This window comes from Lactuca sativa, chromosome 2 (assembly GCF_002870075.4).
Source record: "Lactuca sativa cultivar Salinas chromosome 2, Lsat_Salinas_v11, whole genome shotgun sequence".
Lineage (NCBI taxonomy): Eukaryota > Viridiplantae > Streptophyta > Magnoliopsida > Asterales > Asteraceae > Lactuca > Lactuca sativa.
In genome coordinates this window covers 136,324,921-136,343,602 of record NC_056624.2, presented here as the reverse complement: position 1 = coordinate 136,343,602, position 18,682 = coordinate 136,324,921, and positions in this window count along the sequence as shown.

Here is an 18,682-nt window from a genome sequence, read left to right as displayed (position 1 = left end):
TAGTAGCAGACGCCCTAAGTCGGAAGGAATATTCTGGTCGCAAAGTCAAGTCATTGTCAATAACCATCCATTCACACTTGTCTAAAAAAATTCAGGGGGCTCAACTTGAAGCCATGAAACCTGAAAATGTGACGAATGAACCCCTTAGAGGAATGGACAAGAATTTAGAAGCCAAGGGTGACAGAGCCTTATATTTCATGAACCGGATCTGGACACCGAAACACGGTGGTTTCCGAGACTTGGTCATGACCGAGGCGCACAATACTCGGTATTCCGTCCACCCAGGTTCAGATAAGATGTATCTGGATCTTAAAAAGCTATACTGGTGGCCTAATATGAAAGCAGAGATTGCTACCTTCGTAAGTAAATGCCTTACTTGCGCAAAGGTTAAGGTCGAGTACTAGAAGCCCTCTGGTTTATTGCAACAACCAGAGATCCCAGAATGGAAGTGGGAGCGGATCACTATGGATTTCATAACCAAGTTGCCCAAGACAACGGGTGGACTTGACACCATATGGGTCATCATTGATAGATTGACCAAGTCTGCACACTTCCTGCCTATCAAAGAAACCGACAAGATGGAGAAACTTACGAGAACATACATTAGGGAAATCGTACAGCTACATGGTGTACCTATGTCCATTATCTCCGATAGAGATAGTAGGTTCACCGCAAGATTTTGGCAATCACTACAACATTCCCTAGGAACAAGGCTGGACATGAGCACAGCCTACCATCCTCAGACCGACGGACAGAGTGAGAGGACCATCCAAACACTGGAAGATATGTTGCGAGCCTACGTGATTGACTTTGGGAAGGCATGGGATACTCATTTACCCCTTGTTGAGTTTTCCTATAATAACAATTATCACACGAGCATCAAGACTGCTCCATTTGAAGCTCTCTACGGCCGAAAGTGCAGATCCCCTCTGTGCTGGGCTGAGATGGGTGATACCCAATTAGCCAGGGGGCAAGCTTCCGACAGTACTCTCACCGGTCTGGAGATCATTCAGGAAACGACAGAGAAAATCGTTTAGATCCGTGAACGATTGAAAGCCTTTAGAGACCGACAGAAGAGCTACGCTGATAAACAAAGAAAACCTTTGGAATTTCAGGTGGGAGACCGAGTCCTTCTCAAAGTCTCACCCTGGAAGGGCTTGATACGCTTCGGCAAGCGTGGGAAGCTTAATCCGAGGTACATAGGGCCTTTCGAGATTCTTGCAAGAGTCGGCCCCGTAGCTTAAAAACTCGACCTACCAGACATACTTCGTTACGTACATTCTACATTCCACGTATCTAACTTGAAAAAGTGTCTATCCGACGAGACTCTTGTAATCCCACTTGACGATATCGAGATCAACGAGAGCCTCAACTTCATGGAAGAACCTGTAGAGATCATGGAATGTGAGGTCAAGCAGACAAAGCAAAGCCGTATCCCTATCGTGAAGGTTCGCTGGGACGCCAAGCGAGGACCGGAATTCACTTGGGAACGTGAGGATCAGATGAAACTGAAATACCCTCACCTTTTTTCTTAGTTATTTGTAATTTCTTACTTGCTTAAATTCTAATTTCGGGACGAAATTCCTTCTAACGGGGGGATGATGTGACAACCCGATATTTCGAGACCATGTAATGTAAAACCAATCAAATTTAGGTCAAAATATAACTTTCCTAAAATTTTATTTGGGTTAAATAAAGTAGTAGGAATCATATCAAGGTTTTCGTACATATTAAGAACCCTAAAATTCGAGTTATAACGAAGAAGTTATGACCAACCGAAGATTCTCGGCAAAACAGGCAACACCGATTAAACGAAAAACGCGAAGTTTCAATACAATAGTTTTTAGCCTTAAGTATCTAAATGAAAGTTATAGATAACCTCAGACCGTGAGCGTACATAAAAAGAACGTCCAAATCTGACTTCGGATGAGGAAGTTATGATTTTTCCAAGATTCGGGTATAGCAGTAGACAGCTAAAAACTCGAAATAGAGCTCGAGATACTTTTGACCGAAACAACCTAAATGAGAATCTAAGGTCTCAACATTAGTAGCGCAACGGCGAAAAGTCTGTCGAAAACGGACACCGGATAAAGAAGTTATGGATTTTTAACGGACATTTTTAGCTACGCGTGCATATAAAGAACATCGAAAACGGAGCTCGTATGCGAATGTTACGGATTTTACAAGTTCGGGGTCCAAAATCCGAGGCTGTCAGGCCCCCATGACGTGGCACAGCTTGGCCGTGACCCGACAACAGACTGAGGGCGTCCAATCAACGGAAGGGGATAAGGCTTTCTCCCCACGACGTGGCCAACCTTAGCCACGACGTGGCACACCAGAAATGCCCCTATAAATAGAACTCTTGGGGTGCCGGGTTTTAATGCTCCATTCTTCCATCTCTCGTGCTGAAACTCTACGGTTAAGCTCCCGAAGCCCCGGTTTTCACCTTCAAGTCCCGAAGGAAGGTTTTGTGTTCCCGAGATTCCCGAGAATCCCGAGATTTTTCCCCCGCTTTCAACTCTTCCTGTCGAATTTCTGCTCGATTCTTCTCTAGACAATTTCAAATCAACCACTTCAATCAAGTGAGTTCATACCCCTTAAATCAACCTTTGAAATGATTTTAAATGTTTAAATACTTTATGGGGGGATACAAGTTAAATACATATAGTTATTGCTTCAATCACATGTGATTGCATTAATCACATGTGATTAATAACTAGGAAACCAATAATTTTATCACTGTTCAAACTGTTTATCAAACTATTTTACTTCAAAATGTTTTACAAACTCTTTTACTTTTCAAACTTATTTACAACTATGATTCAAACAAATGTTCCTGATACTTGAATTGTTTCATCAAACTTATGCCTTCGAATTGTTTTATAGATTGACATCAAGTCGATCTTTTCTTGAATTAATATTTATGTTTCAAATGTCTTATAAAAACTTATTTATGCTTTTATATTATAAATTGCATGCCCATATATGTATAGATGTATAAATAATGTTTAAAGGGCTTAGGAAGGCCATCCGCCCTATTTCCTTTTTCTCGATTTGGATGTGGTCTGGTGGGATTTCGGGTGACCATCCGAAGGTCGTTTCAATATTAATTATATATCAAATATACCTATATAGACATAAAAGTACTTCCATATTCATACGTACTAGACACATCATTAGTGAGTTACCATCGGGGTAACACAGGATCATACTATTACAACTGTTAGATCAATGAGTCAGTTCATTCATGAGTCTATACATTACATTACTATGAGAACATATACAACTATACTATGAGAACATATACAACTATACTAGGAAGAGAACATATACAACTATACTAGGAGGAGAACATATACAACTATACTAGCACGAGAAACATTACATTACACATACTAGAATACTTAAATTAATGTGATTTAAATCGGAGCATGACTTAAATGTCATGACTCGAGTTGTAGCCAGAGTCTCTTGGAGGGGGAGCATGAGTTTGCGTATAGATCTATGCTGGATTGACAATCCTACACCTTGCTGCTAGCTACAGCCGGACCTGCAGGTCTGCGGGTGCCAAACGTCATTTCGTTATTACGACCATTCATTATGTCCTTGTTACTAGTCGATAGTATGGTGCAATTTATCACATAATGCCTTAATATAAAATCCGGTTTAAGGTAGTTAGTACAACAGTAGTTCCTATAATACAAAACTACAGTACTACAATGATTTACCCATTACATGTTTTTAGTGATAACCTCACTTAAACATTAATGTACAAACTATATTTTGTTAAATGATAGTTACACTTGGGAAATTACACACTTTTACAAACACTTACATACATTTTACAACTTATACTTGCGACAGGTTCAAACGTTTTGATAACAAACCCGACACTAAAATACTTATGAACTCACCAGCTTAATGTTGATAAACTCTTTCAAAATAACTTGTATTCTCAGGTCATCAGTAGACAGGTACCGAGGACAGCTTTTGAGAAGATAGAGCGCATCCAAGACTCATCTCATATTATTTTGTTTTACATTATTTTGGTGTCTATAACTGTACAGAACACGCTTGTATTAAAATTGTATATTTAATGCAATGGATGATGTTGTTTGCTTATTTACATTTACTGTGTTGTGATACTTTACATGGCGTCCTCTGCCCCAGAACGTTTCCGTCGTTCTTGGTTTTGGGGTGTGACAGTCCGAGGGTGGATGACATCATTTCACAGCATCATAACAATTGAATATAAGTGAAACAAGCATCACAACCAATATAGTAAATATGAGATATTACATTGTTTACATAGTGTTGTATACATAACATCAAAAATATATAATAAAATTAAATGACGTGTTCTGACATCGTCCCATTTCCTAAAAGGTTGTCACTTGAGGTTACATGTCACTGATTTCCTGAGAATACAAGTGGTTTTGAAAAGGGTCAACAATTAAATTGGTGAGTTCATAAGTATTTTGTATGAAAAGGGGTTTGTATTTGTTTCGTGTAAAATGGTTTCGTATGCTTCTAGAAATTCCGATATTTTCTTTAAAAAAGAGTCTGTAAGTCTTATATCCATGAATCTAAATGTAAGTATTTCCTTTGTATTTTCTTTTTAAAATGATGATGTATGTTTCTAGAACATCCAATATTTTCTTAAATATGAACAGTAGTCGTAGGACCCTAAGATCAGAAATGTAAATGAGACTGTATTGAAGAATAGTATTTGGTTTTAGTCTCTTACAAAACTAATGAAGTTAAAGTAACCCCATAGATCAAATTATTTGTTAATCCCTATGTGAGTTATTATAACCATGCTTAATATGACTGATATGCCTGAACGACGTTCTTTAGGCGTCGGAATTGGTAGACATTTGTCACCCTTGACATGCCGATCCAACTGTAGCGAAAAACTTAGGTGCAGGGTTGTCAAATATGTATAGATTTATACACAACTATCTCGCTCTCCCTCTAGGAGACTCTGGTTGAATGTCTCACAAGAGCATCAACCGATTTATGTGAACTATAACACCTTTTTCTTGTAAAATGAAATAATTATACCGTTTGAATAATTATGAAAGTGTGGTTTCTATGACTCTCAAACTATACCAAATAAAGGTTTTCTTGTATGTTTTTTTAGACTATTTATATAATCTTTTATATAAATAAAAAGTTGAAATCTTGTCTGGTGTCAATATATGTTACCAAAACATAATATTTTTGGGTTGTAACCCACCAAAATAATAAATAGCTATAATATAACCATTTTGTAACATCCCAAGTCAGAATCATGAGTTCGGGGGGGGGGGGGGGGGGGGAGGGGGTAAAGTGTAAGTTTGGAAAAGAGGAACTTAGCGAGTAGGAGCTAGAACTCGTCGACTCTAAGCGTGTGCCGGGCACATGTTAAGTGACCAGACTCACCGAGTCGGAGGTTGGACTCGACGAGTCCGTGCTGGAATGAGAAACCCTAATCCGGGGGTTGTGCCCTATATAAAGCCCATTATAACCCACCTTCAGCCTCTTTGCTACTCATTTGAGATCCAGAAACCCTCATCTCATGTGTGACTCCATTGTTGAGAAGATTGAAGCTTTGAAGAAGGAATTGGTGAAGAGAAGTTGGAGGAATTTGAGGATAGCATCAAGAGAGCTTGTGGATCTGAAGTCTACACCAGTTTTAACTCATCTCTAAGGTAAGAGGATCTTACCTTAAGCTATTTCCTTGTTATTTCATCCATGGTGTGTGATTTGGGGTTCTTTAACATGGTTGGGATCCATTTCGGGTATAGAGACTAGATCTGAGGTTGCAACTTCAGATCTAGGTTGGTGTGGAGCCATGTGATCAGAAAGTGATAGCTTTGGGGCGTGATTGAGTGTGTCACTGCCTTAAGCCTTCATTTTTTAGCTTGTTGGAGCTTGTTGAGCCTTGCATGCACGTAAAGTTGGAAACTTTATGTGTGAATCTGGCCCTAGGAGTCCAGATCTAAGTATTCGAAGCAATGGAGTGGCCTGAAACCATCTAGATGAAGATGTCACGTCTGGACTCGGCGAGTCACATGGGTGCACTCGACAAGTTATATGAATATGTGCATGGACTCGGCGAGTTGGAAGAACAACTCGGCGAGTCTGTTGAAGATTGTCTTGGACTCGATGAGTCTGTTCTTGGACTCGGCGAGTCTGGTCGTGAAGTCCTAACCTTTTTGGTTGAGCTGTGAATTAGTGAGTCGAGGGACTACTCGGTGAGTTGAGCAGGAAGGGACTCAGAGCTTTTTGGACTCGACGAGTCTTAGGGCGACTCGGCGAGTTGAGTGGTGGCATGGGAATTTCTAAACATAGGGATTCGACGAGTCAACGGGTTGACTCGACGAGTAGGGTCAACCAGGAAGGTTGACTTTGACTAAGGACTTTGACTTGGACCAAGGGTTGACCACTTTGACTTCCAAGGGTATTTTGGTAATTATTGGTGTTTATTGGTTTGGTTATTTGGTAATGATCAGTGGTGGAGTTCATGTTGGTGGTCGGAGCAGCGTGGTCTTATTTCTTCAAGTCGGCAGTTGTAGGTGAGTTATGCTCACTATACTAAGGGGTCTAAGGAACCAAGGCCGGCTCATTGGATATGTTATCCAAGTAGTGTTAAATGTTGAGTATGAGTTAGTGTTGCATGCTAGTGGTTTTGCCAGTTACGTAGACCTGTAGGACTACCTGTGATGTTATATGATTATTACATGCTTAGTAGTTATGTTATACGTTATGTGGGTTGGGTTGAGGTTGTACTGCTCCATGCGGTAGCCAACAACCCTAGAGTGTTCCAGATATGAGCTGAGGGCCCGGTAGGCATTCCAGACTCATACTGAGGACTCGAGAGTATGTCAGATATGAGCTGAGGGCCCGGTAGGCATTCCAGACTCATACTGAGGACTTGGGAGCATTCCAGATATGAGTTGAGGGCCTGGTCGGCATTCCAGACTCGTACTGAGGGCTCGATGGCAATCCAGATACGCGTTGAGGGCCCGGTAGGCATTCCAGACTCGTACTGAGGACTTGGTGGCAATCCAGATGTGGGCTGAGGGCTTGGCAGGCATTCCAGACTCACACTGTGGGCCCAGGGTTATTCCATTCTGTAGAGTTGTGGACCCGTTACGTGTTGTTCTGTTTATGATATGATATGTTATGTGTATGGTATTGTGGTTGGTATTTTGGGGGTAACTCACTAAGATTTCGGGCTTACAGTTTCAGTGTATTGTTTAAGGTACTTCAGGAGACAGTGGCAAGGCGAAGGTGTGATCGTACCGCTCCTCATGTTTTTATGACTTATGTTATATGGTTCTGGGAAATACTCTGATGTTTAAACTATTTTGAAAACAAATGTATGAACTTAATGGTTTTGAATGAATTAAAATATTATAATTTGGCTTGAATTTATGGTCGTTACACATTTTGCAAGGAAGGTTATCTTTTAGTAAAAGTTATCAAAACTTTGTAGTTTTACAACTTATATTTCCTTAAGGATATTTTTCTAATGCAACAATATATGTTTCTTTTTATTAACTTTGTATATTAAAAACTAGTGTGTCTCTTTTTTTTGTATAAAAAGTAGTGATAACTACAACTTATGTAAACAATAGTATCATATTTTAACATAAAGAAGGAAACATACAAATATCCACGAGACAAATAATTTTTGACTTATATTAAACCCCCCCCCCCAAAAAAAAAAAAAAAAATAGTATGAAAAACTCGAAAAATGGGGGTATGAATTCACCTTGAGTGGTTCTTATGTGGGTTGGTTAAAGCGAGAAGATGAAGGTTTTTAGCCTAAAACGTTGGATGAAGCTGATGAAATTTCTTGGAGATGCTAGTATCCTAAATATTTAACACATGATAATACGTGTGAGAAATGAATTTTTTTGAGTGTGAAGGAGGCCTCTTTGGCCAAAACTAAAATAGAAAAAGGAAAGATGGGTCATTGATACATGGAGGGTATTAGCACGGAGATGTGATGGTTAATATTACATTTGCATGGATATATGAGGGGTAATTGCGTGGAGGTTTGTTGAGTAAAAGCGAGGTGTCAAGTGGCTAGGTCAAACCTTGGTCTTCCCACCCATCCATGATCCTTATACTGAGGCTTGGGTTTTCGGTCATCAAGGCTGAGAACTAGGTTCTCGATTCCAACTGAGAGCCATGTTATGCGAGGTTTTCGGTCCGAGGGAAGAGAAGTTTTCAGTTGCAAAGCTTCTAGGCTTTAAGGCATCTCAGTCCATCTTAAACAATCCTAATGCATATTTGAGATTTCAAACTCCTTGATTTATCTTAGAACATTCTTTATGCAATTGAAATTACAAGAAGTTTTGGTCCCTCTCATTAATTTTTCAAATTTTTATTATAAAAAGAGTGTGATGTGGTTTTATACTATCTATAGATACACTTTGTTTGATCCAAATTTCCTAGTTTGTCACATCATCCCCCCGTTAAAGGGAATTTCGTCCTAAATTTAGTTTAGAGTACACACTCAAGAGCTGGGGAAGAGATGTGGGTACTTTTGTTCTTCGCGTTTCCAGGTAAAATCGGGCCCTTGCCTGGCGTTTCATTAGAACTTTATAATGGGGATGCGACTTTGTTTTGTCTGTTTCACCTCCCTGTCCATTATTTCTACGGGTTCTTAGACGAAATTAAGATTCTCGTTTACTTCTATTTCATCAAGCGGGACGACGAGAATTTTGTCGGATAGGCATTTTGTTAGGTTGGACACACAGAAGACATGATGTATATTTCTGAGCTCTCGTGGTAGTCGAAGCTTGTAAGCCATCGGACCGATCTAAGCAAGGACCTCAAATGGCTCAATATACCTTGGGTTTAGGTTCCCATGTTTTCCAAAGCATATCATTCCCTTCTAGGGCGAGACCTTAAACAACACATGGTCACCGACCTGGAACTCCGAAGGTTTGCTCCGCTTATCTACATTGCTCTTTTATTGATCTCGGGATGCTTTTAAGCGCTCACAGATTTAGACGATTTCTTAGTGGTTTCTTGTATGATTTCCAGGTCTGTGAGCGTGCTATCAAGTACTTGTCCCTTTGCAAGTTGCATGTCACCCACTTCGGCCCAACACAAGGGTCATCTACACTTACATCCATAAAGGGCTTCGAATGGAGCGACCTTAATGTTGTTGTGATAGTTGTTATTGTAAGATAATTCAACAAGTGGCAAGTGGGCATCCCAGTCTTTACCAAACTCTATCCCACATGCCCTCAGTATATCTTCCAGTGTCTGTATGGTCCTCTCGCTCTGCCCATCAGTATGAGTATGATAGGCGGTGCTCATATCAAGTTGGGTTCCCAAGGACTTCTGTTGGGACTACCAGAATTGTGAGGTGAATCTACTATCTTTGTCGGAGATAATAGATATTTCCACACCATGCAGTCGCACTATTTCCTTAATGTACTTATTTTTCAGCTTCTCCATCTTGTAGGTCTCCTTTATATGTAGGGAGTGTGCGGATTTTGTTAACCTATCAATAATCACCCAAATGGTGTCAAGCCCATCCATTGTTTTGGGCAACTTGGTTATGAAGTCCATGTTTATCCGTTCCCAGTTCCACTCGGGTATGTCTGGTTGCTAGAATAAACCCGAGGGCTTTTGATATTCTACCTTGACTTTGGTGCAAGTCAAACACTTTCCCACATAGGTATCGATCTCTACTTTCATGTTTGGCCAACAATAAAGTTTTTTTTAGGTCCTGATACATCTTATCAGAGCCAAGATGAACGGTGTACTTTGTTTTGTGAGCCTCATTCATGACGACATCTCTATGCCTAGCAAACTCCGGTGTCCAAATATGATCCATGAGATTGTAAGCTCCATCATTCTTGACCACCAAGTTCTTCTCCATACCACACAAGGCTTCACTCATGGGATTTTAAGGTTTTAAGGCTTCCAGCTGGTCCTCTTTGATCTGTGAAGACATATGAGAATGGATAGTCATGGTTAGTGTCTTAACTCGCCGATTCGAGTATTCTTTCCGCCTCAGGGCATCTGCTACCACATTGTCCTTGCCCGGATGATACCGGATCTCGCAATCGTAGTCGTTCAGTAGCTCTACCCATCGCCACTGCCTCATGTTAAGCTCCTTCTGGTTTAGGATGTGCTGGAGGCTCTTTTGATCCGTGAAAATGATGCATTTTGTACCGTAAAGGTAGTGCCTCCAAATCTTTAGAGCGAACACTACCTCTCCCAGCTCGAGGTCATGTGTGGTGTAGTTCACCTCATGGTTCTTTAGCTGTCTTGATGCATAGGCTATGACATTTCCTCGTTGCATGAGTACGCTGTCTAACCCTTGATTAGATGCGTCACAGTAGACCATGAAGTCTTTCGTCCCTTCTGGGTGGGACAAGACTGGGGCACTGCATATAGCTTGTTTCAAGATTTGGAAAGCAACCTCTTGTTTCCTCTCCCAGTTGAAGGTTACGCCCTTCTGAGTTAGGGTGGTGAGCGACTTAGCGATCTTGGAGAAATTATGTAAGAACCTCCTGTAGTATCTAGCGAGGCCTAAGAATTTCCTGATCTCCGTTGGGGTTTTGGGTGTTGCCCAACCTTCGATTGAATTTATTTTTGCAGGCTCTACATGTATCCCTTCTTTGGTGACTACGTGATCTGAGAAATCCGCTCTGCAGATCCATAATTCGCATTTGGAGAACTTCGCATACAACTTCTCCACCCTTAATGTTTCCAAGACCTGCCGCTGGTTTTGACTGTGCTTTTCCTTACTTCGCGAGTAGATTAGTATATCATCATTGAATACTATCAAGAATTTGTCTAGGTAGGGTTGGCACACCCGGTTCATTAGGTCCATAAATGTCGCAGACGCATTTGTCAGTCCGAAGGGCATTACTATGAATTCATAGTGACCGTAGCAAGTTTGGAATGCGGTCTTGGGGATATCTTCTGTTGGAATAGTGTCTAAGTCCATAACTATAATTGGTATGTACTTCACCCGAGAGTAGCATGGTCCATTTGCGTCGCATATCATCAAGACAATTTGATAAGATGGACTTATGAGAAGAAGTTATTTATGGTTTATTAATATATTATAAGTTCTAATATATTAATATGAAATCATATTATTTAATTAGTATTGATCAATAATTAATTTGGAAGTAATTATGTGATCAAAAAGAGACTAATTAAATATAAGGGGGTTGATTTGGTAAATCATTCATTCTTATAAATTGGGCTTATGATCCATAGTTCTTCATGTTAAGCTAAACCCATGTGGTAACCCATGGATACTCCATGAAGGTTTTAACACATGGAGCATGAGGGATATGGAAAGTCATTAGGGTTTACATGGTGTAACCCTAGTTTTCCACACTATATAAGAACCCTTCTAGCTCATGAAATCGACACTAAAGTGGAATACTAGAGCGCTAGCCGATTTGTGTGTGCAAGGAATCTCTTCTCAAGTTATCCTTTGTTCTAGGTGTTTTGTGATTCCATGTGAGGCATTCATACTATTGGTGCTAAGCTCTTAAATGCTAAAGGTTTAAGGTTTTTAGCAAGCTACAAGAAAAGGCATGTTATCTAACTTGTTTTATTACCCAAGTATATGTTTTGTATGCTAGTTAGGGTAATACCTTGAAAAGTTCAAGTTTGCATGTGTAATAGAGAAAACATAGATCCAAGGTATTTAGGGTTGCATGTACACCTGAGGACTGTTAGAATGCTGAAAACCCACTAGTGGTATCAGATCCTAGGCTTGTTTTCAATTATACATGATGCTACTTGCTTGGCAATGCTTTAAAAGTCAAATTTCAGCTTTCTGGACAGTGGACTTGCCGAGTCCACAGGGGGACTCGCCGAGTCCAAGCACAAATTCATCAAACTCGCTGAGTTGGTGCTCCATAATGCAATTTTTTGATGTTTTTGGCTAGACTAACGACTTAACAAGGTGCAAAGTGCAATTTCATGGGTTAGCACCAAAATCACAATTTTTCGATGTTTGCATGTGTCGGTTAATCACTGTTTTTTGGATGTGGTAATGATCATGGTTATCCAATTTAAAAGATAATTGTCAAAGTTTCATGTTTTGTATTAGTTTATATGGTTAGACTAATTACATGAAATTTGTTTGATATGAATTGTCTTGTTCTTATGAGTTTAATTTAGATCATAGACAAATTGTTTGATTTTGTAAGTTACAATAGTCGATCTAAATGTTTTTAGATGAATTCCATAACTTGTCCTCAAGTTATGGAAAGTGAAGAGTCTCATTTTTAAATCTTATCTTAATTGGTTTTATGTCATCCATAAGTTGTCGTCAAGTTATGGAACATGAAGAGTCCTTTTCATAAATGTTTTATGAACTCCATAACTTGTCCTCAAGTTATGGATTTTCAAGAGTCTTTTCATTAAAACCTATAGTAAACTCATAAGTTATGGAAACCAAAAGGTTTTGAATAGTTCAAAACTTGCCCTCAAGTTTTGGAATTTGTAAATGCAAAGTCATACTTTGAAACATTTAGTTCCAAAACCCAAATTTTTAAAAGTTTAAAATTCAACCCTTATACTATTATAATATTATAGATTTAATATATATATATATATATATATATATATATATATATATATATATATATATATATATATATATATATATATATATATATATAAAAGTAAAGTCAGTCTTATCGTTAGTAGGACTCATTCACGAAGCCGGTCTGTAAGGGGGTATAAGGTTATTGTATATAAAATGGCATTTTAATGGGTGTCCACGCTCACCCACTGCTTCCTTAACTGGTGGAGGGTCGTTAGCCGAATGGGTTTGACAGGACATTTTAATTTTCATTATAAGTAATATGATAATTATAAAGTAACTAAACTTTTATTAAATTCTCAATCTCAGTTACTTTTGGAAAAATGTGATTTTGGTGCTAACCCATGAAATTGCACTTTGCACCTTGTTAAGTCATTAGTGGAGCGTGTGTGGTTAACCGACACACTAACCTGGACTTACAGTGTGTGGCAAAGGGTAGCTTGATGTTAATCGCAGATCAATGGAGCGTGTGTGGTTAACTGGCACATTGATTAGGCGGTTGTAACATTGAGTGTACCAAGCTAATTTGCATGGTTATTCACACCTTGTTTGTCATCCTCGGCATAATCAAGATTTAAACATGCCATTGAAAAGTTCAATGAATCACAAAGGATCTAGGAATTTTAATCCATTTAAAACTTAATAATCAATTTCATTTGTCATGGTGGAAATTGGTAAATCGTCATTTACTTCCCTTCAAATATTTTGCAATTTGGATTACGACATCCCTCTTCCGAATTGTAAAATATTGTGTTGGGTCCTAGCCTTAATATTTCATGTTGGGTGTTAGATTAAGGACTAAAATCAACTAAACTTGGATTGCTCCCATTACAGATGTTTGGTTCAGACAACTATGGTCTTCCCGAATCTTTTGGAAAAAGCTTTCTTTATAAAGATGATTTTCCACAAGACAATCAAGGTGAAAGATTAATCCCTTCTTTGTGTTGTAGTGGAACTTCACTTCCTCCACCTTCTCCAATAATTTTCCCTAACCAACAAGTTCTAGGTCACTCAAAGCCCTGTTGGTAGGAAGGAAAGTATGTATGTGCTCACATCTTGGAGATGAAGTTACATATTGGCAAGCTGGGAGAGTTGGGTGTCGAAATCCCAAGGAAGTTGGTTGTTGATTGGGTTCTTCAATCACCTCCTAAGTCATATAGCGGGTTCTTTAAGAACTACTATGTGACAAACCATGACATGACCCTTATTGATCTAACAAATTTTCTTGTTGTTGCTGAATAAGCAATGATTTGGCGCACTGGTAAAGAAAATTTTATTGGAAGATCTACTCCCCAAACTTCCATGGACATTGACAATGGCAACATTGGAAGTCCATAAAAGCTTTCTCTTCCAATTGGAAAGGGATCAATCATGGTCATGACTTTTGACCGAATGGTAAAGAGAAAGGATAATTCTGAGATAGTTTCGTGTACCATTTGCCAAGATAAGGGGCATTGGATACGAAGTTGCCATATTTACCTGAAAGATCGCAAGGATGGTAAAATCAAAACTTTTATCTCTATTTCAGGTGAAGTCCACTATCTAACCCTATTAAGTTCCTACTTGGAGATTCTTAATACATGATGTAATGTAATTACATTTTGATGTTTTGTAGAATCAAAGGAAGCTTAAAAGAAGAGTAGGATGAGTCTGATCGTGAAGATGGATTTCAATCGCATGGTTCGATGATCGGGTTCTTGAGCTGCTGCTTTAGAGTTATGATAGATTGATTAAAAATATTTAGAAACATAGTTTTCATTTGTAATTGCATTGTAAGGAAAAAAATTTCCACATTTTATAAATACATAAAATTTCGTTTTTATTTTACTATATCTCCTTGCAATGGCATTTGTGAAAATTGATGTTTGTATGTTTCTATGTTTAGCAATGGATTTGATTTTTTCATTTGTGGTGGTGTCAAAATTTACAAAATAAGGAAAGATTCTCATCACCCAAGTTTCAATTGGACAGAAACTTGGAATCATGCAAGTTGTATTGTATGATGAATGAGAATTTTCATCTTTGATAAATTAAGACCGATTCCTTGTTCACATGCATATGTGAGTCAAGTGAACGACTGGGGGATCGGGTACACTGGGTGTGCACTGGTCAAAATCCACCACAAAGATCCATAAGACTATTCTTCATGATTTAATAAAGTTTAGTAAACATGGTTATGCTTACAAGTTTAAGTATAATTCTGAAACATTGGAAAAGATTCAATGTATGGCAGAACGAATGAGAAGAATCAAATTAGCCAGAAAGATAAAAGTTTCTCCAATCTGAAAAGATGGGAGAGTACTATAGTATCATGTTTTATGATCATATTAATGATTATGGAAGAGCATATCACAATTGATCCTCTAAGGTCATCTTAGTACATTCATATAGCTAAGAAGAGGAATTGTGAATTGTTGAAATGGTTTAATCAACAGGTGAATCATACTTCATTCCAAGAACAAGTCTTAAAGTCATACTCCAAGATTTTAACCTTGAGTGGGTTTACCACTTATAAATGTAGAGTAAAAGTTTTCTACTCTTGTACATCTGAAATTGGTGAGTTGTGATGTTTTGGAAAAACAAAGACTAACTAAGGCCAATTGTGTGAAGTTGTTGTCTTGATAAGACTCCGCACTAACTCTTGAATATTTGATTTGTCAAGGAATGATTCATGACAAGAGAATCTTATATATCAAGAGGGCAGTGGGAGTATTAAAGATCTTGGAAAAACTTCAAGAACTAATCAAGAATTAAACCTATTGTTTATCACTAGCACACGACTTGAGATTTATAACCTATCATGTTGACATATTCTTGTTTCTGTGCCCATTCCAGTTAAAGTTGACTATGCATGTGAGTTCTATGAGTTCTCAGTTGTTTGCATATCTACTTGGAAGCAATGGTAGGCTCTTGAGCTGCCAAGTGGCAAGGAATTAATATTGAACACGTTCAGTGCATATGAGTTTGTATTTTCACTAACCTTGTCTTATGATTATGGTTATGACAAATTCACATGGATAGCAACACATACACTATAAAATCTAAGTGCCATAAGGTTTCTCTTTGATTCATAAAAATGATGGTGAGGAAACTCTTTCACTAAGTAGATTTTAAGGAGATAGCAATTGTGATATTCACATTCTCAAATTTGATTATGATTACGAAATCCCTTTTCATAATTCGAATTGTGAGGAATTGCAAAAAGTCTAAAAATTTGAGACTTATTGTTGTAACTTCTTAAAATTGTTTAGACATAAATGTGAGCTATCTAAGGAAAGATGTATGAGTTTGAGAAGCCTAGATAAAGTCTTATCAAAGCATCTCATATCAGAACTCTGAACTTTGGTAATGAGAGTCAATAAGAATTGATTTCTAGAAGTTCAGCTGATTTCTAAATACATGTCAAAGCTAGTGGGAGCATAAGTGTTATGCTAATAAGGATAATAATTATTATGCTAGTGGGAGCAAAATTATTATGGAAAATGTTGCAAGTTAGTAATGTGAAATATAGAAAATAGAAGTTTCAATTCACAAAGTTGTGGATTTGAAAAGTTGTTTTGCTATAATTAAGGGAGAGGAATTTATACTTTATTTTTTAATCTAAAAGCTTAGATTGTGAGAGTTTAATCAAATTTAGTCAAATATATATGAATGTTATGTTAGAATGGTTCAACATAAGAAAATTCTATATATGGAAATGTTAATTGCGTTCTCAAAATTTGATTATGATAACAACATCCCTTTTCATAATCAAAATTCTGAGAACATGGAAAGTAGAAATATTATATTAAAAGGCATATCATGTTCATGTCTTTATGTTAGACATTATGAATTGTATCACATATGTTTCGGGTATAGGATCGATTGCATATGATATAATATTCTCGTGTTCTAATTTTCCGAATGCCTAGGGCATTTAGAAGGGAAAAGGAATAGAATCGGATACGACTAAAGTGGTTAAACAACTGTTAAGGACAATCTAAGGTTCGCCAAAGATTGGTCTCTTAAGGAAAGTTGGAAGTATAGTAATGGAAGGACCATATTGACATTATTATGAATAGACAGGAGTCTATTAATAATGATTTGTCATATGGCAAATATGGAATGTTTCCATAGGATTTGAAGAATAGATGAGAAAGTTAGAAACTTTTATGCAAGAAGGATGTTCAAAAGAATGTACTTTAAATTTTAGACTTCATTTCGATGCAATTGTCTTGTAATAATCTCCAAAGGAATATTTTGTAATATCATTGGTCAAGTCTCTGTGACTTTTTCCACTTAGATATTACAAAAGAATCTTTGCATGACAGTTTTGAATCTAACACGTTCTAGCAGTGACAAGAATTTTCAATTCTTACACTTGCAGTAAGGATTTGGAATTTTGAAATGAGCATCATTGAAATGGTTTTTAATTGATCTATTTCACAAAGTAAGGACCATAGACAAACATAGTGTGCATGCTTGGTGCATGGCATAACTATTGTTTAGACAAACATAGTGTGCATGCTTGGAGTGTTCATGAGTACTCCTGGAATAAGATTCGAGTATTGGATTCAACCCACACTCATATGAATCACTTCATAGATTTTATCACGAGTGATTGTGAGACGATAATATCTTATATTCTTGAAACGGAGACATGTGAGTTGTAGTTGCGAGTAGGTTGCACATTGACATATATAAACGAACCAGTAACTTGGATGTTATAAAGCATATCGTTGTGTGTAATTTAATGAGTAAGTACAAGCGAGCATTTGGGTCGAAGTTTATCCGTTCCTTTTATCCCCATGTGGATAAATGCGATATCTTTGGGCCCCTTGATGATTTAGTGATGACACCAGGCCTGGACTGATTTGATTTATTCAATTAGTCGGTCGTCATAAATCGGAAATTGGGAAACAACAAATGGACAAAGAGAATGATTATAACATATGTCTCAGTCCATATGATACCGAGAATGGACGAATAAACGATCCCGTATCTAATGGACACATCATTGACTAAGTCAAAGTTCGATAGCGGCTTTCAAGAGCTACGATTGATAGTCGGGTTGTGGAGTCGTACTTGCAATAATAGTTATTAGACTTATCCAAGTGGGAGACTGTTGAATTAGTGTCTAAGTCCATAATTATAATTGGTAAGTACTTGACCCGAGAGTAGCATGGTCCATTTGGGTTGCATATCATGAGAACAATTTGACAGGATGGACTTTTGAGAAGAAGTTATTTATGGTTTATTAATATATTATAAGTTCTAATATATTAATACGAAATCATATTATTTAATTAGTATTGATCAAGAATTAATTTGCAATTAATTATGTGATCAAAAAGAGACTAATTAAATATAAGGGGGTTGATTTGGTAAATCATTCTTTCTTATAAAATGGGCTTATGATCCATAGTTCTTCATGTTGGGCTAAACCCATGTGGTAACCCATGGATACTTCATGGAGGCTTTAACCCTTGGAGCATGAGGGATATGGAAATTCATTAGGGTTTACATGCTGTAACCCTAGTTTGCCACACTATATAAGAACCCCTCTAGCTCATCAAATCGGCATTTAAGTGGAATACTAGAGGGCTAGCTGATTTGTGTGTGCAAGGAATCTCTTCTCAAGTTATCCTTTGTTCTAGGTGTGTTGTGATTCCATTTGAGGCATTCATACTATTGGTGCTAAGCTCTTAAATGCTAAAGGTTTAAGGTTTTTAGCAAGCTACAAGAAAAGGTATGGTATCTAACTTGTTTTATTACCCAAGTATTATGTTTTGTATGCTAGTTAGGGTAATACATTGGAAAGTTCAAGTTTGCATGTATAATAGCGAAAACATAGATCCAAGGTATTTAGGGCTGCATGTACACCTTAGGAGTGTTAGAATGCTCAAAACCCTTCATTTTCTTCATGGACTCATAGTTGGTGGTACCTAGACCTTAGATCTATCTTGGAAAAGTAACTTGATCCTTGTAGTTGGTCAATCAGGTCGTCGATCCAGGGAAGTGGGTATCGCTTTTTGACGATGAGTTTGTTTAGCTCTCGGTAATCAATGTACGTCCAGAACGATCTATCCTTCTTCTTTACGAATAAGACCG